Source organism: Vulpes vulpes, chromosome 4, assembly GCF_048418805.1.
Source record: "Vulpes vulpes isolate BD-2025 chromosome 4, VulVul3, whole genome shotgun sequence".
Classification (NCBI taxonomy): domain Eukaryota; kingdom Metazoa; phylum Chordata; class Mammalia; order Carnivora; family Canidae; genus Vulpes; species Vulpes vulpes.
In genome coordinates, this window is record NC_132783.1 from 82,260,370 (window position 1) to 82,285,346 (window position 24,977).

The 24,977-nt window shown below is 47.6% G+C and overlaps 1 long non-coding RNA gene across 1 annotated transcript; it reads right to left on the reverse strand.

Moving 5' to 3' along the window:
- Positions 1-1,188: 1,188 nt before the first annotated feature.
- On the reverse strand, positions 1,189-24,755 carry LOC140598428 (uncharacterized). The gene is made up of 3 exons (XR_012000856.1): positions 24,610-24,755; positions 23,591-23,913; positions 1,189-1,404 (listed from the first exon to the last, which is right to left on the reverse strand). It is a non-coding gene; the product is annotated as an uncharacterized lncRNA (long non-coding RNA).
- Positions 24,756-24,977: the final 222 nt, after the last annotated feature.

A 24,977-nucleotide genomic window follows, 5' to 3' on the forward strand; every position in this document is an offset into this window, starting at 1 on the left:
GTTTGGCCAAAACCAAAAGAAATTTTAAAAATTAAAAGATTATGGGAACATTTTATAAAGAAAAGAAAATCCCTTTCATTTCCTCCCTACTGTGAGCTCAAGTTTTCAGGAAACTGAAAAGATCTCTTTCTTCAGAAATGTGAGCCATACTTGGAAATCCCAGCAGCGATCCTGATGATTATCCAGTTCTGGGTCCTAGTTCCTCATGAGGCCCCATTTTCAGTGCCTGAGTTCTTTTGAAACACCCACCTGCCAGATCCATTGGTATTTCACTTTTGGCTCCAGAGAGCTTTCATCTGTTTCTAAACCTGAAAGGGTCCATGGCCAAGATAGCTGATTTAGCAGAGGCATCCACTGTGAAGGCCCGGCTCACTCACTTGGCTCCCCAAACAGCCACCCTGGCACCTCATCCTGCCCTGGAAGCCCTCTGAGCCTCTGTGTCACAAACAGTGACATCCAGCATCTTCCTCCTCAAGACCTCCAGCCTTCAGTCTTCCCTGCCTACATTTGCTTTTCTCCTATTTTGGACCCCTCAGGCAGCTCAAATATCAGCCCTTCATGAGGACCACACTCCCCATAACACTTCAGTCACCCACCCACCAATTCCCAGCCTCTAATTTCTTCTCCTCTATCCCCACCAGAGAAAGCTGCTGGAGAATCAACCATCCCAGTTAGGCTCACAAAGCCCTCTGTGCTACAGCACACCTCTGTAGCTCTCCTGTGTGGTCGATTCTGCTATGGTCTCCTAGTGTCCTTCACCTCTTTTTCCTTGACTTTATAGTTAGTAATCAGCACCCCCCCCCCATTTCTGGCTAGTACATGGCCACCCAGAATAAACACCAATTTCCCAACCTCCCTTACAACCATGGGACCTTAGTCTGGCCAATGTGATAAAAGAACAAGTGACCATTTTATGAATTCTGGGTACTGTCCTTGAAGAGACACATCCAGTGCAAATATTTAACAACTGATATGCCAGGACACTAGCCATAGTACTGGGGGAATGCCGTGAAAGTTCCCAACTGACCCAGGAGATGAGTTGGGGGGAATGGGGAGGTACACATGAGGGAGTCATCAGCTATTGTCAGCTGGTGGAGAAGTATTTCAATAATTTCACTACTGAAAAAGCTCTACTGATTTGCACCAAATGCCAGCTCTGGCTACAAACTCCTTTCTTATTCATGCTACCTGGATTGCAGAAACGACAGCAGGAGCTCAAGCTTCTCTCAGGATCATGAAGTGAAAGCCTTGTTAAGAATGACAAAGTGGGGATCCCTGGGTGGCGCAGCGGTTTGGCGCCTGCCTGCCTTTGGCCCAGGGCGCGATCCTGGAGACCCACGTCGGGCTCCCGGTGCATGGAGCCTGCTTCTCCCTCTTCCTGTGTCTCTGCTTCTCTCTTTCTCTCTGTGTGACAATCATAAATAAATAAAAAAATTAAAAAAAAAAAAAGAATGACAAAGGGGAGGGTGAGAATGACAAAGGGACAAGATGAGAGCCTCCATCCCTGATGATTATATTTGCTCAGTGAGGCCCACCCCCAGACTTTATTTATGTAAATGCACCCATATCTTGTTTAAGTTTCCATTGTCTCAAGTTTTTGTTACATTCTAGATCTTCCCCACAACACTCAGGAAGCCCCTGCCTCACTTTATCTTCATGCTCATTTCCCCTATTACCTCTTTGAGGAAGCAATCATTTTCTTCTCTGTAGGAGGCTAACCCTTATATATACCCTCCTCTGCTTTTGCCAATCAGCTCCTGTGACCTCATTCTTATTCCCCACTTGCACCTTAGCTATTGTTAAATTTTTTTTTTTTTTTATGATAGTCACAGAGGGAGAGAGAGAGAGGCAGAGACACAGGCGGAGGGAGAAGCAGGCTCCATGCACCGGGAGCCTGATGTGGGATTCGATCCCGGGTCTCCAGGATCGCGCCCTGGGCCAAAGGCAGGCGCCAAACCGCTGCACCACCCAGGGATCCCCAGCAATTGTTAAATATTTTTAATGTCATCCCTCTAGCACTTTGCTCCATCAGTATGCTTTCCTTTTTTATATCTTCAGTCTCTTGCCTTGCCACTGACTCTTCCCCCTTGGATTGCAAGCATACCCAAGGCTCTTCCATCCTAAAAGAAGTCTTTCCTCACTCATGATTTTCACTTTAGCTGTGGACTTTTTCTCACCTCCCCTTCACTACTCTTTGAAACAATCACCTACACTGACCATATCCCCAATTCTCCCTCCAGACTAACCTGAACCGAGCCCAGCCCTCCACTGAATGGCTTTCTGAAAGCAGATTGTAAATTCCTACCTGGAAGGTCCCTCTTCTCATTTCCTTTGGCCTCTGACACCGTTGGTCTGCTTCTCCTTCCTCCAACTCCCCCACTTGACATCATTGACACAGCACCACCTCGCAGGGATGCTGAACATCCAGCCCACGGTCCCCAGGCCCACTTCTTCACCCATGGAAGAATCACTACTAGGACTTGACCTCCAAAACTTTCTCAACTCAATCCTCCAGCTGCTTTTACCAGCTGGTCGAAGTTGGCTCTTGGATTGACCTATTTGCCATCTGTCTCAGGTTGGATCCCCTGGGAAATATGCTCTGATGCTGAGATATGAGTGCAGAAGTTTACTGGGGCATGTTCTCAGGACTGCACTCCTGAGGCAGTGAGGGCAGCAAGCCAGGGCAGATGGGGAAATCCAAGGGCCATGAAGTTGCATTAGAGTCCTCAGCCTACCCCATGTTGAATCTGCTGCCCCTGGGAAAGGGGTAACCTTGAGCCAGGGGTTCTGTTTGGCTGAGGGCAATTCCTGAAGAGGGGCTATGATGCACTGGATGTTTGTATCCACAACTCCCCACCTCCCCCAAATTCACATATTGCAATATTGAAGCCTAACCCCCAGTGTGGCTGTATTTGGAATTGGAGCCTCTAAGGAAGTAATTAAGGTTAACGAGGTGGTTAGAGTGGGGCCCTGATCCTATAGGATTATTGTCCTTATAAGAAGAAACACCAGAGCTTGCTCTCTTCCCCTCCCACCCCCGCTCTCCCCTGCACACACTGAAGAAAGACCGTGTGAGGATATAGTGAGAAGGCAGGACGAGAGCCCCCAGCAAAAATCTTATTAGTGGAAACCTGGATCTTAGACTTCCAGCCTCCAGAACTGTGAGCAAATAAATGTCTGTTGTTTAAGACCCCTGCACCCCCAAGTCTGCAGCATTTTGTTAAGGCAGCCTGAGCACATGAAGATGTGTGCAGGGCTGTGAGCCCTCAGCAGGCAGCCATCCAGGCAGCAGAGAGCTGACTTCCTTGGTCCCGAAAGAGAGATGTGGTTGTAGACTGCACCACAATACCTTCTGGGCTGTCAGATGTCTCCTCCTACTCTGACATTTCAAAAGGCAAGGCCTTGCCCCCCCATCTCTGTATTCCCCATTCCCTCAAATTCCCAGGGTGCTCTCCACCCTGGGGTTCCAGCCTCTCTGCCCCACTCTTTCCTGGCAGCCTAAATCAACCCTTACAGTTTCACAACTCTGTGGCCCTGCCCTACCTCAAATCGTTTGCTCTAGTGAACTCTCATTTAACTTTCATAACCCAGCTAAAATGATATGCAGCAGAGAGAAGCCTTTCCTAGGGCTTAGGAGCCAGTCGAGATTCCCTTCGTCGCTGCTCCCACTGTACTTTGTCAAGTAGCTGTCTTGGTGGCATTCAAGCAATATCTTTATGGAGTACCCACGGTTTACTAAGCACTATGCTAGGGGCCCGAGGACACTGAATGGAAGGAAACAGGCTGAATGGAAAGGCTTCGCGGGATCCCTGGGTGGCGCAGCGGTTTGGCGCCTGCCTTTGGCCCAGGGCGCGATCCTGGAGACCCGGGATCGAATCCCACATCAGGCTCCCGGTGCATGGAGCCTGCTTCTCCCTCTGCCTGTATCTCTGCCTCTCTCTCTTTCTCTCTGTATGACTATCATAAATAAATTTAAAAAAAAAATTAAAAAAAAAAAAAAAAGAAAAAGAAAGGCTTCGCAAGGGGCCTGATGTTACCTTAAGCCAGAGTTGCATTTGGAACCTCGAGGCCCTGCCACCTTCTGGGCTGGAGACCAATGAGCACAGTCCCAGGCACAGTCCATTCTGGAGGCTAGCAGGCTCCCAGGACATGGTCAGGTCCCAGAACTCTGCCCACAGGTGTCCTCATGGTGCCCTATGCCTGGCTCAGCCAATCAGATGCTCCCTTGGGGAGCTCAGAGGAGGGCTGCTAACAGCTGGTGAGTCAGCAGTGGACAGCGGAGCCCACGGGGAGTGCTGAGTCACTGTAAGAGAAATCTGTAAGTCTGTGAGGTCAGAGCCTTTGGAGAATCTGCTGAGAACCCTGAACACTCTGCCAAAAAGTGCTCAGACACAACATTTTGCATTGTTTTCAGGAGGTTCTCAGACTTCTGCCATCCATCTGTGAACATCGGGATGAGAACTTCAGTAAACACAAAGAAAGGAAGTGACTTAGACAGTCACAAGGCCAGTAAATAACGGAACTGGGACTAGAACCAGCTCTCTGAAATTCCAGCCCTCTCCATTTACCAGCTAAATCTCTCTGTTCCAAGCACTCACTTTTATTCAATAAAATAAAAGCCTCCCTTTTATTTCAAGGTCCAGCTGCATTCCACCTCCAGGGAGATCCCTGCTTCCACTAGCCTTAGGCATATTTTTCCCTTTCCAGTTTCTAGAGACACTCAGCCCTTGCTCTGGGCCAGGCTTGGAGAGAGAACAAAAGCAAGGATCAGATTAGACTGAATAGCTTCTGAAACTGAAAGGGAGAGTGAGAACTGGGGTATCATCAAACTGACTACAATGGCTTATCTTTAAATGTAAAGCTTCCTGGGGCACCTGGGTGGTACAGTCAGTTGAGCATCCAACTCTTGGTTTCTGGTCACGTCATGATCTCTGGGTCAGGAGCTCAAACCCCAAGTCCAGTTCCTTGCTCAGCCAGCAGTCTGCTTGAGACTCTCTGCCCTGCGCCTCTGCACATGCATGCATGCTCTCTTTCTCTCTCTCTCTGAAATAAATAAATCTTTTTTTAAAAATGAAGTTTCCTGGGATCCCTGGTTGGCTCAGCGGTTTAGCGCCTGCCTTCAGCCCAGGGCCTGATCCTGGAGCCCCGGGATGGAGTCCCACATCGGGCTCCCAGCATGGAGCCTGCTTCTCTCTCCTTCTGTGTCTTTCATGAATAAGTAAAGAAAATCTTAAAAAAAAAAAAAAAAAAAGAAGTTTCCTAAGGAACTTGGAATTTAACAGAGGAGGGAGAGAAGAATCAAAAAGGCAAACTGGGGATCCCTAGGTGGCTCAGTGGTTTGGCACCTGCCTTCGGCCTGGGGCGTGATCTTGGAGTCCCGGGATCGAGTCCCACGTCAGGCTCCCTGCATGGAGCCTGCTTCTTCCTCTGCCTGTGTCTGTCTTTCATGAATAAATAAATAAAATCTTAAAAAAAAAAAAAAAAAGGCAAACTGGCATCAAACAATAACAGCAGTAACAACAACAGCTGTCATTAATTGACCGGCTATTATACACCAGGTTCTCTACTGATCACTCTACGTACATGATCTCAAATCCTTAAATCAAGAAATAATTATGCCCATTTTACAGACAGAGACACTGAGTCTCAGGAGGCTGACTTGCCTAGGATATCCCTAATCCCAGCAGAACCAGGATTCACGCCCAGGAAAGTTTGGGGCTGAAGTCTACACCACACTGTCTCCACTCATGCCCAGAATTGCCCGGAGTGCCTCAACTAGGACACTCACCTTCGTGTCCAGGGCAGACAGACACCAACTACAGAGAAGCAGCAGGGCTGTCAGGTGTCAGGGCCCGACACCATCAAACAACCACCCTTCCATGTTCAGGTGCCACACGCCCTGAGCAGACTCGGTAACTTGCCTGACCGGCCTGATGGCACAGGAGAATGCGCTGCCTGGCTGGGCAGATGATCCCATTCAGGTAACAGGGCTATTTCTCAAGGCAAAGACTGTTGGTCTAGTTTATGTATCAGACTCATGAGTTTGCTCGTGAGCCTCATCAACTCCAGGCCCTGAAACAATGAAACTTCTCACTTGGCCAGGTGGACCAAGCCCCTTGGACCACCATAACCTCAAGATCATGATGCTGTGCAGCCAGTTGGAAAAAGCTGTGCCCCCAGAAGGAATTGTTGTGACTCTGAGAGGCATAAGCCTGTTTCAAGGTCAAATTTGCCTCTTCAACCACAAGTTCAACTAATCCATATTCATGGCCAGGACTGGGTAGATGACAGCACAGAGGTTTTTCTGTCCTCGAGAGTTGGCAGTCCGGGTGGAGACTCAGAGGCTGGCGATTTCTGAGCAATCTCTCCCCCCTTCCTTTCTACCAAGGATCACAAAGGTATGCTTTGTAAAGACGCTTTTAAATTTGAGACCCGAATCCTTCACCAAGGGGACCCGTGCAGTCCTGACTCCTTCAGGGACTCTCCAAGGTCAGTTCTGATAAAGTTAGTCCATATTTATACTACAACACACAAAATGGAGGCCTGAGTCACAAATCTAAACCTAAATCAGCCTGCACTTAGGGGAAACACCTGTCAGGGAATCGTGCACCAGTCACGGGCCTCCAACTCCACTTTAGCTAGCATTCTTTATCCTAGGAAACAGGATCTTCCAGCTTTCAAAAGAAATCCCAACCTCCCAGCCAATCATGCCCTGTTTCTCTCTTTATCCCTTTTAATGCTAGAAAACCTGCTCTTGCCCCCCAAGTCCCTCGGGAAGAATGTTCCCCTGCTTGCAAGGCCCTATATGTGCCCAATCCGTGCACTGTTTTCTCTTGAATAAAGGACATCAGTCTCATTACTAAATTGTTTCAGTTCCGTCATTGACATTTCTCAAAGGACCCCCTACCCCAGCCTTTCAGTGGGCTCTAGCCCCCTCCCTGGTGCTGGGAGCAGGACTTGAACAGGGTGAGCTTCCCCTTCAAAGCTCTGTTACCTAGGGGCACCTGGGTGGCTCAGTGGGTTGCGCGTCTGCCTTCAGCTCAGGTCATGATCCTGGGGACCTGGGATCATGCCCTGAGTCAAGTCAGGCTCTCTGCTCAGCAGGGAATCTGCTTCTTCCTCTTCCTGGGCCCCTCCCTGCTACTCATACCCAAACTCTCTCTCAAGTAAATAAAATCTTAAAAAAAAAAAAAAAAAAAAAAAAGGCTCTGCCTCACAAAACTAGAGCAACAGTAGAAGGGTTAGTGGTGGCTGGGAGGGTGGGGAATAACCGACAGAGCAGAGGATTTTGAGGGCAGTGAAAGGATTCTGTATATCGTAATGGGGGATGCCTGACATCCTGTGTGAGTTAAGACCCCACCACAGAGAGTGAAGCTGATGTAAGCTCCGGGCTTTAGTTAATAATAGTGTATCCATATCTGTTCATTCATTGTAACAAAGTAATGCACACTAATGCAAGACAGTAATAATGGGGAAGTGGGAGGAAAGGGAAGCGCCATATGGGAACTCTATTATCAGCTCAAGTTTCTATTAACCTAAGACTGCTCTAACAAAGGAAGTCTATCACTTTAAGACAAAATAAAACAAACACACACAAAACCCTGCCATAGAGATCAGATCCTACAAGGCCTCCTGGATGCTGGTGCCAGGGATGCCTGATTCGCCCTCATAGAGAATTAGAGGCTCGTGGTCCTGCAGACACGCTGGGATCTCTGGTGGTTCTGGCAGCACTAAAGCAATGTCGAAATATGCAATGATATAAGGCAGAAAATCGAAGTACAGAGCAGTTGTTTAATATACTCCATTTGCGTAGAAACAAGAAAGAACATTTGTACATATTTTTCATTTTTGCACAGAATATCTCTGCAGGAATTCAGGACAGGTGGAATGGAAAGTTTTTACTAAACTTCCTTTGGAATTCATTGAGAAACCACATAAAGGCATTTCCTTTTTTTTTTTTAAAAGGTTCTTCTTCTTTTCTTTTTTTACGTAAGCTCCACAGCCAACATGGTGGTTGAACTCACAACCCTGAGATCAAGAGTCACACACTTTACCAGCCAGGTGCTTGGGTCTATTTTTAAAAAATAAAGAAGATTGGAGCACCTGAATGGCTCAGTTGATTCAGTGACCAACTAGTGATTTCCGCTGGTCTTGATCTCACAGGTCGTGAGATTGAGCCCTTGCATCAGTCTCCCTGCTCATTGCGGAAGAGTCTGCTTGAGATTCTCTCCCTCTTCTCCCCCTCCCACTTTTTCACTTTCTCACTCTAAAAAGTAAATAAATAAATGTTAAAAAAAATAAAGAAGATTAAAACTATTCTAAAAAGTGGCCAATATCATTAGTTATCAGAAAAGAGGCTCCACATCATTTGTCATCAGGAAATGGTTGTCAAAACCACAATGAGATGCCCCTACACGCTCACTAGGGTGTCCATAACATCAAAAAGACAGTAACCAGTGTTGGGGAATTCCGGAACCCTCTTACATGCTGGTGGGAACGTAAAGTGGTGTGGCCACTGTGGAAGACAGGTTGGCAGTTCCTTGCAAGCTTACACATAGAGTTGCTGTGTGATCCTAGGTATACACCCGTGGGAATTGAAAACCTATATCCACACAAAAACTTGTACATGCAGCATTATTCATAGTCGTCCCAAAATGGGAATGACCCAAATGTCCACTACAATGTACTGCAACATGAATGAACTTAGAAAACATTATGCCAAGGGAAAGAAACCAGTAAAAAAAAAAACACCATACACATTATATGGCTCATTTATAGGAAAATGTCCAGGATAAGCAAATCTACAGAGGGAGAGGTGGGAACACTTTGGTGAGTAACGCTGTCCTGAAATTGTTCTAGAGTTCATGGTGCTGATAAGAGCGTCGCTCTGTGCATGTTGTGCAAGCCAGTGAATTATAACCATTACTATGTGAATTATATCTTAAAGCTGTTTTTTAGAAAATGTTCTCCTTTAAAAGGAAAAAAAAAATGCCTAAACAATCTTGGCCCTAAAATGTCTAGGGGAAGAGACACTAGGGTCCAAGTCCCAGCTCCATCACTTGCTGTACCAACCGTGGGAGCCTGGACAAGTTGTCAAGCCACAGTGTCCTTATCCAGAAAATGAGGACAATGGGTGCAGTTGTGTGACAGGGCTGCTGTGAGAATGGGATGAGATGGGGCGCGTGAAGCACCCCAAACCAGAAGCACCCCAAACCGGCCTGCACAGTGCAAACAGAACTAGGAGCAGGAGGATGTTACATGTGGGGGATGGTGTGTGGTTTTACTTCCTTATTATTTATTAAGAGTCAGAGGAAGGGGCTTCCTCAAGTGTGGAAAGAGAGAGGGGAACCTACCCAGAGCCTGCATGTTGTCCTCCACTCCCTTCCCCCTACAGATGGACCAGTATCTGTCCCACAATTTTCGATCCCCTCCCCCCAGATGTAACCACTCCACAGCCCCATCACCATGGTCACCTCACCCCTGTGCTGGTGGCAGGGCTAGAGGCCTGCAGTGGCTGGAGTGGCTGGGGATGTCAATGCCCAGGGAAGGAGAGGTGCCCTAGTCCACTGTCACCAGCCCTCCCCTTCCAGCTGCTGATGAGTGATGAGCATGCTTTCGTGCTTCCTCTGGTCTGTCTACAAATGGCAGGTGCTCCTGCAGCTCCCCCCACCCCCCATCCCAGCCAGCCCAGTAGGTGGTAAGAGGGTATCTGACTAAAGCCAGACTCAAGATGCTGGGAGCCTACTCCCTGCTTCCCCAAGTGGCTTTTCCTGGCCTAGAAAGCTGTGGCCCAGAGAAAGCACCATGATAGAGGTCAGGAGCCCTGGTTCCTGCTTCCCCTTCATCATGACTGAGCTGCAGGACCTTGGGCAAGGTGCTGCACCTCCCTGGCTGTGCTGTTGCCATCACCACTGGAACAGTGAGGGGCTGGGGTGCAGGCTGTCCAGGCCCCATTCAGGCCCTGACCCCTGCAGTGATGAGGTGGCTCAGACCAGTACATCCCCGGTAGTAGGAAATCCCCGTGAGACTAAACATTCACATGGATTCTCTCTGACCCTGGGAAGAGTGAGAGGAGGGCCTGTGACCTTACCATGTGTGGGGCTCTGAGCCCTCTGCACACTCCAACTAACTCCCTGGCCTGTAAGCCCATGAGGCTGAGAGATCGGCATCCTCCAAGGCCCTGGGGCTGGACAGCCTGGGCTCAACCCAGTTCCACCATGAACTAGCGCATGACCTGGGCAAGATAGTGAAGCTCCCTGCTCCATTTCCTCATTTGTAAAATGGAGCTGATGCTAGTGACTTCCTTATAGAGCTGTGAGGATCAAATGAGTAAATACATGTAATGTGACTAGAATAGTGACTGGCACCTGCTAAATGTATATTAGGATTGATTGCTATTATTTTTTTTGTAAAGATTTTATTTATTTATTCATGAGAGACACACACACAGAGAGGCAGAGACACAGGCAGAGGGAGAAGCCGGGTCCCTGCAGGGAGCCAGATGTGGGACTTGATCCCAAGACTCGAGGATCATGCCCTGGGGTGAAGGCAGACACTCAACCACTGAGCCACCCAGGTGCCCTGGATTGACTGCTATTATTATTCTCATTTTATTTGTTTAAGATTTATGTATTTATTTGAGGGAAGATGTGGGGAAGGAGGAGAGGAAGACGGAGAATCTCCAGCAGACTCCCCAGTGAGTATAGAGCCTGACCTGGGGCTCCATCTCAGAACTCTGAGAGCATGACCTGAAAGACCTGAAATAAAATCAAGAGTCATTTACCTGACTGAGCCACCCAGGTGCCCCAATTCCTGTTTTAGAAGGAACCTGGGGTGTAGAAAATTTACATGACTTGTCCAAGGACATGCAGTAAGGAAATGATGGTGCCAGGCTTCCGGCCCAGGTCTGTCCAACCCTCCAGCCCAAGTCCTTTCCACCACCCAGCACTGGGCTCCCTAGAAAAAAATCCTGAAATGAGCACAGCGGCGGGTGCTGATGGCTTCAGGAATGGTACTAAAAAATAATAATGGGCTTTCTTCCCTGATTACCAAAGCAGTATACCTTCACAGTTGGTAGCTGAGAAAATGTGGAAAGGCACAAAAAAGCGATGAAGGATAGTCAGAAGAAAGGCTGGCAAGTTCAAGCCCCCCACCCCAAGGGGAAACCACCCTTTTTAAAAAAAAAAAAAAATATATATATATATATATATATATATATATTTATTCATGAGAGATACAGAAAGAGAGAGAGAGAGAGAGGCAGACGTGGGACTCGATCCCGAGACTTGAGGATCACGCCCTGGGGTGAAGGCTGGCGCTAAACTGTTGAGCCACCCAGGTGTCCCGGAAACCACCCTTTAAAGGATTTTAGACCACCCTGGAAGGAGCCCTCCACTCTTTCCCACGCCTTAGGCAGATGACAAAAACCCGATTGGGTGACATGCACCTGGAGGGTTAATCAGATGAAAACAGCCCACCAGCAAAAGCCCAAAAAACCCCTAGACTTAGAAACTCCCGTGGTAACCCTCTCGGGTCCCCTCCCTCCTCGGGAGCTTTGTACTATTGCTCAATAAACGTTGCTCTGCTGCCCATCACCCTTCGTCTGGTCCACCTCTTCATTCTTCCAAGTGGCGTGACCAAGAGCCACTGTCACTTAAGGAGAAGAAATCCTGCAACAGGAGTAAAAGTCTTTTTCCTCTACAGCTTTATAAAAACCTCATCTCCTGAGAACTATAGAAAAGGAAGGGACCTTCACTCACTTTAAGTGAGGCCTCACTTAAGGGGACCGGAAGGGTTAACTCCTGCTCTCCTGGGGCAAACAGTCCCTCCTGGGCCCTTGTCACCTTCACCCTGGGCCTCCAGGCCCCCACGTGGGGTTACAGCCTTGAGGAACTTCACCGTCAGCCCAGCCTGCAGCTGCCTGGGTCACATGCTTGGGTAGGAAGCCGGTCATAGGGCTCAACTTTCATAAAACTGTCTGCATCTGGGCTACTGAGCAGGCCTGGGGTCATATGCTGAGCCACAGATATTGGCCTAGTGTCACCACTTCCAGAAAATGAGAGACAATCAAAACTATGATTCCCTTGGGTTTCTGGCTTCTGGCCATGAGCAAAAGGCTCAGTAGAGCCTTGGACCGAGGGAAGGGTGGGGAGACAGGGGGCTGGGAGTGGGACAGGCAGGTGGGAGAGGTTGCTTGTATCAAGCACACTGCAGGCTGAGGAGAACTTGCCCCAAGGCACCAAAACCAGTTAAGATAGAATTTACAATTCCTCAGAGATCCCCCTAGGGCAATGGTCTTCTTGTACAGAAGGAGAAACTGAGGTCCAGAGGAACAAGTGAGGTCACTTGTTCAGCTAGAGGCAGAACTCTAGTTTCCTGACTCCCGGGACAGTTCTTTTTCCAGGGCTTTGGCCTTTACCTTGGATCTAATCTGCTAAAAAAATTTTTTTAAAGATTTTATTTATTTATTCATGAGAGACCCAGAAATAGGCAGAGACACAGGCAGAGGGCAAGACAGGCTCCCTGCAGGGAGCCCGATGTGGGACTAGATCCTGGGACTCCGGGACTATGATTTGAACCGAAGGCAGATGCTCAACCACTGAGCCACCCAGGTGCCCTGAATCTGCTAAAAAATTAATTTGAGGCCCTTCAGCCCAGGGCCTGATCCTGGAGACCCGGGATCAAGTCCCACGTCAGGTTCCCGGCATGGAGCCTGCTTCTGTCTCTCTCTCTCTCTCTCTCTCTCTCTCTCTCTCTCTCTCTCTCTCTGTGTCTCATGAATAGATAAATAAAATCTTTTTAAAAAATTAATTTGGGATTTCATTTCATCTCTAGAGCCTAAGGAACCATGCCCAAGGAAAGAGGAGTGCTTATCAAGTTTGGATAAGGAAGTTTATAGATACTATCAAGGTGGGAAGCTGCCATGTGCCTAGGCCAGTCACAGCTGGTATTTCTGGAAAAGGCTTTGCACGGGCAGGTCAGGGCCCACAGGTGTGTTGGGGGATGGGTGCCCCATGAGTCACCATGGAATCTGGCATTACTCTCAATTTCCCTTCCCCATTCAGGATGACACTGGAGTCTAGCCTTCTTTGGGCCTTCAAAGGTGAGCTGTGGGTGGGTCCTACCACCCACGGTGGATGTTTCTGATGTATCATCCTGACCAGGACACTTTGAAAGTGCTCCGGAATATCTGGTCTCCCCAGCGATCTAAAGTCCCAGGCTTTATGGTGCATTCGAGGGTCAGTCAACATAGGGGTTAAGGTCCCGCTGGGCAGGGGATCCCACACCTGATGGGAAAGAAAAACTGAAGTCTCTGTCCTGGAAAAAAACTCTGTCCCAGCAGGGAGTGCACACAATCACGTGACCCAGGAAAGTAGAACAGAAACTATCAAAGCTGAAAGGGCGCTTTGAGATCTCTAGACCAATCTAGATTATTGCCCTTCTTGTACCAATGGGAACCAGCGGCTTGGAGAGGTTGAGAGCCTTGCCCAAGGTCACACCCCAGAAGATAAGGGATTCAGACCTAGAATTCCAATTCTCAGCCCCTTATGGACTATGCCACTCAGATCCCCTCCTACTTGAATTTCCCTCAAGGCCACAACACACACGCCTACCTGGAAGCTTGCCAATACTCTGGCTAGCACTGGTTTTGAAAATTGTTCCTTACCCTGGACTGGTATCTGTCTTAGTGTGTGTGTGGGGGGGGGGGGGGGGGGGCGGTGATCTGATCTGCAGTCCCCGTGGGCAGCCAGGCTCTGCACATTGTAGGGCTTTGGTTACCTCGTGGGTCTAAACTCTCCCCATTAGAATCTCAGCAACATGCCTTCAGAGGTCAGCCTGGCCCACAGCAGGGCCTCAAGAGGGGAAACTGAGGCCAGAGGTGCTTCTGTGAGGGAAGAACAGGTTGAGCAGAGCTGAGCCAGGGCTCCTGGGGCCTGTTGATTGTTCTTTTCCTTTCTGCCTCACCTCTGATCTATGAATTGGACCATTCAGATCATAATTGAGCAATATTTCTGATTAAGGAAATGCCTTTGAGTGGTAAGCTTGAGTAGTAAGCTTGGGCTGTGGGATGCTCAGAGAGTACAAGGAGTGACAGCCTAGCTGAGGTCCTGAGTCACTGGTGCTCAGTACCTTGGGTCTTTGAGACCCCAAGCCTTGAAGGTATGAAGCAGGGTTAGCCTGAGGCTGAGTCTGGACGGTGATGTCTCAGGAACCCAGTGTGCCTGCCCTCCTGAAGCCCATCCCCGCCTCAACTCCAGCTTTACAGCTTCCTGACAATTAGGCAAGGCTGGACCAACTTGACAAATAATCCCCAGTGAGGGTAAATGACTTGTCAAGTGTCAAGGTCACACAGCGGCTTAGTGGTGGGATTGGGCCTTAAGTTCCTAGGTCTCTGCTCCTTCTACCAGGCCCGGGATCAGTCACATTTCCAAAGAAGTGTTCCAGGCTCTACTATCTGGAGGAAGCCTAATATTTCCTGAACTCAACCACCTCTCACCACTGGTCCCACCTCGCCCTCACAGAATGGTCTCAGTAGCCTTGGCGGTCTCCCAGCTCCCTCCCCTGTCCCCCTGCTCTCCATCCTCCATGCCAGGAATGTGGGTGCCTCTGTGTAGAGGTCACAAAAGTCTCTTAAAGCATCTGTACCCATGACCCTGGTATATGCAGGAATATCCACTCAGCTGAGGCCCACCTATCTTGCTTTCTCAAGTCCCCGTTCCTGGGTATCCTTCTCCCACTCCTTACCCTCCACCCAACCACATCCTCTGTGGAGCACTGCCCCATGCAACAAAGGGCAGTTTGAGAAGGCACCTGGAGGCAGAGCCTGGTTCCCTCAGCACACCAACCAGGGCAGAAATAAGGGCCCCACAAGCCCCCTGCAATCTCTCAACTTCAGAGCTCAGAAGCAAAGAGGCCGTCATGGGCACACATGCTTATTAGAATTTTAAAAAGTGAAGTTAGGGGCACCGGATGGGTCAGTGGTTGAGCATCTACCTTTGGCTCAGGGGGTGATCCTGAGGTCCCGGGATTGAGTCTCCTATCAGGTTCCCTGCAGGCACCCTGCTTCTCCCTCTGCCTATGTCTCTGCCTCTCTCTGTGTGTCTCATGAGTAAATAAATAAAATCTTTTAAAAAAAATTAAATAAACAAAAAGTGAAGTCAGTATTTGAGCTTTAAAAATTTCAGTGACCATCAGTTGGGGCCAACCTGTTACTTGCTTAGAAGGAAAATATTTTTGATCCATAAGTTATCTTTAGGAGTGGAAAGTTTTTAGTAAGGATAAATCATATGACGCAATTCAAATGCTCCCCTGAATGTCACAGGTAAGTCATAAATGTTTAGGAGTTAGTTATAACAGCAGTTTTTACACTTCCAAAGATATTTTTTTTTAAAGATTTTATTTATTTATTCATAGACACACAGAGAGAGGCAGAGACACAGGCAGAGGAAGAAGCAGGCTCCATGCAGGGAGCCCGATGCGGGACTCGATCCCGGGTCCCCAGGATCACACCCCAGGCTGCAGGCGGCGCCTAACCGCTGCACCATCGGGGCTGCCCTTCCAAAGTTTAATTTAAGCAAAAAAGCTTGTTAAAGGAGTGCTCATTATATTTTTCCTCCAGGACTATTAGACATTTAGATCCAGATCACTGGTAGGATTACATTATCTGTTGTACATCTATGAGAAATTTGCACTGTGGCTCTTTAGTTATTTGTACTGTGTTGCTTAGATGGTAAGTGAGTTAAAGAACAAATTTAAGTGAAAAATAATAAAAATAATAAATAAAGTCAGAGGCTTTCCGATGGAAAGCAAGTCTGTCTTGGCTGACTGCAGTGACGGCATGTTGAGGGTAGACATTCTTCTTAAGTCAAAGGAGTTATATCTGGAGCCCCAAAGTTGGGTGAAACAGTATTTTAAAAATATCTACCAAAAAGAAATCTATAACATATAGTAAGTGACAAAATGCATCATTTGCAAGTTTAAATTTTTAAAATTTATGGTATAAAAAATTTCAGTGTTTTTTTTTAAAACTCTGTGCCCAATGTGGGGCTTGAATTCACAACCCTGAGATTAGGAGTTGAATATTCTTCTGACTGAGCCAGCCAGGCACATCTTTCAAATATGTTTTAAAGAGTGCCTGTTGGAAAAAAATTTTAAAATAAGCAAATAAATAAATAAAGAGTGCCTCTTGGGGAAAAGTGTGATCATTGCCTTGTTAAAACAATCTTTTTTTTTTTTTTGAGTTAAAAAAAAAACCTTTTTATTGAAGCATAATACACATAATGAAAAATGCATGTATTATAGGTATAAACATGATTAATTTGCATAAACTGAACATACTAACTGGCATCATTTGGAGAGTTTTGGCTTTTGCTTTTTTTGTTTTTGTTTTTATTTTTTTATTGGAGTTCAATTTGCCAACATATAGCATAACACCCAGTGCTCATCAAAACAATATTTTAAGACATCCATCAGCCCTTACTGTCTCCCTGCTCAAAATTCTCCAGTGGCTTTTTGCTGCTGTTACTCCTCCAACACACCCAGCTCATTTCCACTTGGGAAGGAGTTGCCCTTTGTTCTTCTCTCAGCCTAGAGCATTCCTCCCCCAGATACTCATTCTGGAGTCTGTTCCCCTATGACCTCAACCAGAATGGCTTCCACTCTCACCTGTCACCTGTCAGCACTTTCCTCTCGGCCTTATCTTTGGAGTTGTAGCATAGGTTTACTTTCTGCCAGCCTGTTTGAATATAAGTATGATGGAGGCAGAGACACTCTTGCCGTATCTCTGGCCACTGGGTCAGGGCCTGGCACATAGTAGTTGCTCTGGAAACATTCTCCAGATACAGAGGCAGTGACAGTTTGGGGCCACAGACAAGCATTATGTGAAGAATGAGCAAGTAAATAAATGAAGGAGCAAAAGGATATGGGTCCATGGCCTGGAATGCTTGCACTCTCTCCCCAGTCCAACAAGCTCCTTACCCATCCTTCATGATCCAGCTCCAGCATTACCCAGTTTTTATTTTCTTAAGATTTTATTTACTTATTCATGAGAGACACACAGAGAAGCAGAGACATAGGCAGAGGAAGAAGCAGGCTCCCTGAAGGAAGCCCGATGTGGGACTCAATCCTGGAACCCTGGGATCATACCCTGAGCCAAAGGCAGACGCTCAACCTCTGAGCCACCCAGGCGTACCCATTACCCAATTTTTTAAAACCTTCCTCAGTTCCATAGGAGACCACATCCCCCATGATGCATGGGACAACCTGGGTTGGTCTCCAATGCCTGTACCAGCTGCCTCCCTCTCCAGCCTGGGAACCCAGGCATGCCTGGATCCCAAGCTCCTAGAGCATGGTACTCCTCAGTAAATGCTCCAGGGACAAATGGGTGGTGGTGAGAAAGGAGGGGCCCACCCTGCCACTCATTCAACCAACACTTTGAGCCTCTACTATGTGCCAGGCACTGAGCCCCAAATCTCAGCCTCCATGATGTGGAAACAATCCATCCCCTTTATATTTTAATTTTTCACTCATTTATTTATACATCTTGTCAAAGAAAAATGTAGTTTTTAAATAATTCTCAAAAGCAGGAGATTCAATTGGAAACAAATTTTGGAAAATACAAGAAAAATATAAGGAAGACAAATACACATCTCCTATAACTCTGTGCCCCTTTGGCCCACAATCAGCTCCAGGCAACTTGATATCTCACCCTTCCCTGGTCCCCAGGTAAGCACTCTCACCTCCAGGTTTTTAATGGGATGGAACAAAGGCCTTTGGGGCCAGGGCTCTAGAAAGACAGAGGTGAAGTGGGATAGTTTGTATCCAGTTTGGGCAGCAGATGTGTTACTATCCCTGAAAGGCCTTGGGGGTAGTTGACTCCCTAGGAAGCCAGGCCTTGCCCAGTGAAGTTCTGGAAGGGACCTTGAGTGGGTCCTAACGTGGCCAGAAGGAAGCCAATCTCTGCCCAAAGCTGTGCTTCCTTTGGGAACAATCCTCATTGTTCTCTCCATATCTCTAAAACACTTGATCTGGGTTTAGAGACAAAAGGACTCACTGAGAAACAAGCTAGGCCTTCTTCCTGGGCTGGGAGACATCAGTGGGCTGGTGTTGACAGAGAAAATCATATCTTCCACCTCCTTTGCTGAGAGGAAGGCATAGCGGAGCCCTGCCTTCAAGAGATTCTCACTCAAGTCCCAAAGGGACCAAGAGATGACCTTCTTATACATTCTCTCTGCCCCATCCATCCCCCACTCCATTTTCGGGGACTCCCTAAATCTCAGAGGCCACCGTCATCTTCATTATCATTTCCTACAGCCATCACAAATGGCTTCACATAAGCTATTCCCATCTGATACTACCAAGACCATACAGTCTTCTTTTTTTTTTTTTTTTTAAGATTTTATTTATTTATTTGAGAGAAAGAGCATGAGAGAGCACCAGCAGAGGGGAGGGGCAGAGTAGAAAGAGAAGAAGACTCCCCACCGAGCAGGGAGCCCAATGACACCAGAACCCTGAAATCGTGACCTGAGCGAAAGGCAGGAGCTCAACAAACTGAGCCACCCAGGTGCCCTTTTTTTTTTTTTTTTTTTAACAGACATTAGGGAAAATTTTATTAGTCATCATCCACACTCATGGCATAGTTTTCCCTGCAGGCTTCCAGTTGTGAAAAATGGAAGGATCTGTGAGAACAGAGACTGGGTCCACCCTCACTGTCACTGAATTCCAAGAGCCCAGAACAGTGTCTGGTATGAAGGAGCTCAACATTTTTTGTTGAATAAATGAGTCTTGGGGCAATGAGAAAGATTTGTCGGGCCAGAAAGCTAGGTGGAAATGGAGTTGAACCCAGGTCTTCAGGCTGTACAGAGCTGGGCCCATCACACCACATGCCACCGCACTCTGCTGATACTTTTTGCTCAGTAATTCTTGCTGTCTCTCTACTGCTCATAGGACCAGAGCCAAACCATCTCCCTGGCAGTCAACACTCAATTCCTCTCCCCGCATCTCTCACTGCTCTCCAGAGTGCCCCCTTCACTTTCAGCCTCTGTGCCCACAATCTGCAATGCCCACCTTTCTTACGCACTCCCTGTCAAAGCCCTCCACCCAGCCAACCAGATAACCTCACATCTACTATGCTATGCCGCCATCTTGTCTCTGCTTGTGCCAATTTTTTTTTTTAAACCTGGAATGCCTTTCCTCCCCATCTGCTCATCTGATTCCTGCTCACTCTGTGAAGCCAATTCACATCCCACTTCTTTCAGCACCATTGGGCTTCCACAGCATGCTGGAGAGCCGTACCTTTCAGAGGGTTTCACTTCACATTGCCTTGGTTCTCTATACACTTATCCCCCCCAAATATTTTTTGAGTGCCTACTGTATGCAGAGCATTGTTGTTTTTTTTTAATTTTTTAAAATTTATTTATGATAAGTCACACAGAGAGAGAGAGAGAGAGAGAGAGAGAGGGGCAGAGACATAGGCAGAGGGAGAAGCAGGCTCCATGCACCGGGAGCCCGACGTGGGATTCGATCCTGGATCTCCAGGATCACGCCCTAGGCCAAAGGCAGGCGCCAAACCGCTGTGCCACCCAGGGATCCCAGAGCATTGTTTTGGATAAAATAGATACAAGGTTCAGTAAGATAGATATACTCTCTGCCCTCAAGAGGTTATAGTCTGATGGGATGACTAACAAGAGAAGGTCATAGAATGTGTGATCAGATTTAAAAGGAGGGGCTGCCTTGGAAACACATGGGGGCTGCTCAGTCTGAATCTGGACAGTCCTAGAAGGCTTCTGGGAGAAGGCAGAGCTAAGCTGGGACCCATGGATAAGCAACAGCCTGGCCAAGAGGGCAGAACATGGAAGCCTTCCAAGCAGAGGTTCCAGGAACACCAGGTATCTGGTAGAGGTGGACTTGATCATTCAGAGCTCTGCAGGCTGAAGCAGTCCAAACTTGATGGAAAGGGCCATCAGAAGCCTGTGATAGTCCCACCCTGCTTCCCTCAACATGTCACTTTACAGGGCAGAGGCCTTGGTATTTCTCAGAGTGCAGCAAGGCAGGCACCCAGAAGGAGGCCTCCATTAACCCTAGTGGGATGTGTGACTAAATGAATGGTCTAATGAATGCAAACATGTCTCAACAAGTAAATACATGTCTCAACAAGTAAATACATCCAGGGATTCTGGTGCTTTTTACCCTGAATCTTCAGTAGGAACCGCAGTCTCCAGGTAGGCCAAGGAGGAAGAAGGTCACTTGCAAGTTCTCTATACTGGTTTACAAGAAAGAGAAAGACAAAGCTGCCTGGGAGCCAACACGTCCCTGCTCTCTCTCCCAGGAGAGGAAGGCCTGAAGGAGAGCAATTGCTTTGGTTCTGGGAAAGGCAGCAGGACATACCCTTCACAAACCAGGAGAGCCTTTCTTGCCAGATCCCTGGAGGACAAGGTTTGGTGCTGTCCCAGAGAAGAAAGAGAGTAACACTCTCCAAGGTCAGGTGCTTTATCTTTCCAGCCACATGGGAAGGAAGACAGGAACTAGAGGAAGAAGATGGAGGTCCAGGGAGGTCAAGTGACTTCCCCAAGTCACACAGCTAGTCACAGAATCAGTCGTGATTTAAACCCATGGTACCCTGCTTTTGTCCACTAAACCATAGGGAGGGAGGACAGGGGTAGGGGGAAAATGAGTGTTTGTGGGGCAAAGATTCAGAAAAGGAAACAGTCTTATTTGAAAATAATATAGAAAATTGCCTCTCAGGAGTGGGCCCCGTGCAGGGCTGGTATAGGGGATACAGTCCACCCTCTCAAAGAGCAATTTGGCAATGAGTGCCAAGGACTTAAAAAGTGTTCCTTCCCTTCAGCCCACTAATTCAACTGCTGGGAACTGACCCTAAGCCTAGAAGCTTTAGAAAAACATTATGACAAAGATGCTCATTACAGCATTAGTCATAACAGCAGAAAGTCTGAGATGACCCAAATGTCCGACAGGAAGAAAATGATAAGGAACATCGGCGAGACAGTCATAGAATATTACACAGCCACCGACAGTGCCATTTGAGAAGGGTTTTTCATGGTGGGGCATGTGCTTACATTAAAATGCAAGGCGGAAAAAAAAATGGGATGTGAAATTTTTAATGCCAAATGACAACAGCTATCTAAAAAAGACACGGGGAAAAAAAACAGAAGCAAATGAGCTAAAGTGGTCCTGCCATAGGTTTTGTGGGATAGAACCAAAGGGAACTTGGGTTCTTTATTCTATTTTTCTGAATTTTCTCTAATAACTATGTATTCCTTGTGTTTTTTTAAAGAAAATATTTTAAACATAATAAAAATTATAAAATTATACATTCTGTGGGTAAAATTTTTTAACAATATAGATATGAATGAAAGTACAAAGCAAAAGAACTCTGTAATTCTACTGCTCAGAAATAACCAGTGTTAGTATCCTCTTAGTCACATACACACACGGAATCATACATATACATACACACGTCTACACATACACACATATATTCATACACACATATGTACACAATCATACATAAATGTACATACATACACACCTATATACACACATATACATGAATATGTGTACATATGCAAATATACACATATATTTAATTTTATACAAAAATTAGACCATACCCAAACACCATTTTGAAGCTTGATTTTTATCAAGTAATATATCCATTTCTCCATGTCAACATCCATAGGTCAGACTCATCCTTTTTTTTCAACCCTTTTTTTTAAAAAGTAGACTCTATGCGCAAAGTGGGCCTTGAGCTCACATCCTCAAGATCAAGAGTCACATGCTCCACCAACTGAGCCAGCCAGGCACCCTCAGATGCATCCTTTTTGATGGCTGTTTATTGTTCCACAGTGGGATGCAGAATAATTTATTTTTTGGGTCTTTTTGCTCTTTCCAATTATTTTAAGAGTAACAAATAACATATTTTACATGTATCTTAGCACATGCATTTTTCCTAGAAGTAGAATTGCTAGAGCAAACAGAATGTATTTTTTTAAATGTTTTTAATCTGTATTACCAAATCCCCTCTAGATGATTGGATGGGTATGATTTTAAGAGGAGTGCCCACTTCCCCACGTTTTTGTAGCATTAAGCATTTCATCTTTGCCAATGGTATGGGTGGGAGGACGTATCATCTTTGGTTTAAATTGTGCGTCTTAAAAAAATAAATAAATAAATTGTGTGTCTTTATCTTGGGGTTCCTTTTCACGTGTTAACAGGTCTTTTGGATTACTTTTGTGAATTGCCTACCCATGTACATCTTTTTATTTTTATTAGAACTTTATTGCCTTAATATTTGGAATAGCAATGTAAATCTTAATTAAAAAGAAGGAAGAAAACATACTTGTCTTTACCTGTGATCTCTGAATCCAAAGACAGGGAAATTTGCAAATACACTGGAAATTTGCAGAAAAGGTGATCTGAGAGGGAAGAGCCCTGGAGTGGGCAGCAAGACTTCCAACCCCAGCGCTGCTTTGCTCCTAACCCACTGTGAGGACTCCATGTCCTCCTTTGAGGTCACTGGCTTTCAAAATCTTCATGTGGACCACCCCCAAACCCACCCCACGATAGCACAGTGCTTCTCAGTCCTGGTGGTACTTTAGACAGATCTGAGGAACTCATTAAAAAAAAAAAAAAAATACGTGCATTCCACAAGCCCACCCTAGATATCCTGATTCAATGCTTTATTTTTTTATTTTTTAATTATTATTTTTATTTATTTATTCATGAGGGACACAGAGAGAGAGAGAGAGAGGTGGAGATACAGGCAGAGGGAGAAGCAGGCTCCCTATCTGGAGCCGTATGTGGGATTCCATCCTGGGTCTCCAGGATCATGCCCTGGGCGGAAGGCAGCTGCTAAACCGCTGAGCCACCCAGGGATCCCCCTGATTCAATGCTTTAAAAAGCTTTCAGGTGACTTATATGAAGCCAGGGTGGAGGATACATATCAAAGGAGGGCTGCACTGGCTAAAGAGAGGCAGACCACAAACCCCACTCGGTGCCCTCTCCAGCCATCCCCGAGGCCAATCCTAGGACCCCAGGAACTCCAAGAATCTGTGGCAAGTCCTTAATATAGCAGCCCCACCAAAAATATGCTGCCACCAAAAATAACAAGGTAGCCTGCATGTGCCTGCCAATTGGGAACATTTCCCACCATGTATTTTTAAGTAAGAAAGACAAATACTGAACAGCATGTATTGTATATGATCCTTGTGTTTTTTAAAAAGTCTACATATGGGGCACCTGGGTGGTTCCGTCAGTTAAGTGGAGGACTCTTGATTTCAGCTCAGGTCATGATCTTGGGCTGGTAGGATCCAGCCCCACTTTGGGATCTGTGCTCAGCTGGAGATTCTTTCTCCCTGGCCCTTTGCCCCTCCCCTGAATTGTGCATGCTCTCTCTCTCTCTCTCTCTAAAAATAAAATCTTTAAAGAAATGAAAAATAAAAAGCCTACGCATGTGCAATATAGAAAACTGTATGCATTTGCATGCAAAAAAATATGATGCACACCAAACCTTCAGAATCCTTACTACAATTAATAGTTATGCACTTGTTTTCCCACTTATTTGTCAACTTGCCTTCACTACACAGTGATTTCGCAGAAGCAGGAACCATGTCTGTTCAGTGACACATCCTTGGGCCCAGAACATCCCGTAGCACATGATAGGTCCTCAGGAAATATCTGTTAAAAGAGACACCAGCAGAGAAAGAGAAAGGAGAGAAAAAAAGAAAGAAAAGGAAAGAAAGAAAAATTTGTCCAGAGGAAGAAGAAAGAAGAAGGCAGGGGAGAGGTCCTGGCGGTCCACTGTCTTACTACGCCGAGCACTGGCCAGAGGGGCCCGGCCTCGGCCTCGGAATCAAGCTTGGATTGGGTCCCTGCTCTCCCACGAACTCTGGTGACCTTGGGCAAGGAGGAAAGAAAGAAGAAAGCCAGAGTTGGAATTTCACTTTTACAAGTTTAATCGGTTGAATTTTTAAAAATAAAGATTTTACTTATTATTCATGAAGACCCACAGAGAGGGGCAGGGACACCGCCGAGGGAGCAGCAGGCTCCCCGCAGGGAGCCCGCCGCGGGCCTCGATCCCAGGACCCGGGTCACGCCCCGGGCCGAAGGCGGACGCTCAGCCGCTGAGCCCCCAGGCGCCCCCCAAAATAGTTTCATTGTAAAATAGAACAGAGCCGGGAAATCCTGGGCTTCCCCGCGCGGCTGGGCCCCGCCAGGCGCCCCCCGCCCCCCAGCAGGGAGCGTCGCCCCGACTTTTCCGGGGCTCGGGCCGGCGGCGGGGGCGGGGGCGGGGGCGGGGGCGGGGGCGGGGGCGGGGGCTCTGGGGCAGCTCCCGCCCTGGGCCCGCTCGCTCCGAGCACACCCCTCCCCCCCCTTGCGCAAGGCCCCCGGCGCCCTAATCCTCATCCTCTTTCGAAACGCAGTTTCAGGTCGTCCCCGCGGACCCCGCAGTCGGTTCTCCAAAGGAGAAGCGAAAGAGGATCCGAAAGCGCGCGGAGGGCCTTCACGTTCAGGTTCAGGCCGCGCCCCTGGGGTGGGGGTGGGGGTGGGGGTGCGGGTGGGGCCCCCGGAGGCCCGCGGCGGGGCCCTCACCTGCGCGCGTCCACAGCGCGGCGCCCACGCGGCCCGGTCGCTTCGCCCCTTCCCGCAGCCCTGGCTCATCTCCCGGACGCCAGCCGCGCGCCTCTGCCCCCCTCCCTGCTACCCTCCCTCCTTTCCTCCCTCCCTTCCTCCCTCCCTCCTTTCCCTCCCCCTCCCTCCCTTCCTCCTTCCTTCCCTCCCTCCTTTCCCTCCCCCTCCCTCCCTCCCTCCTTCCTTCCTTCCCTCCTTTCCTCCCTCCTTTCCTCCTTCCTTCCCTCCCTCCTTTCCCTCCCCCTCCCTCCCTTCCTCCCTCCTTCCTTCCCTCCCTCCTTCCCTCCTTCCCTCCCTCCTTTCCTCCTTCCCTCCCTCTTTTCTTCTTT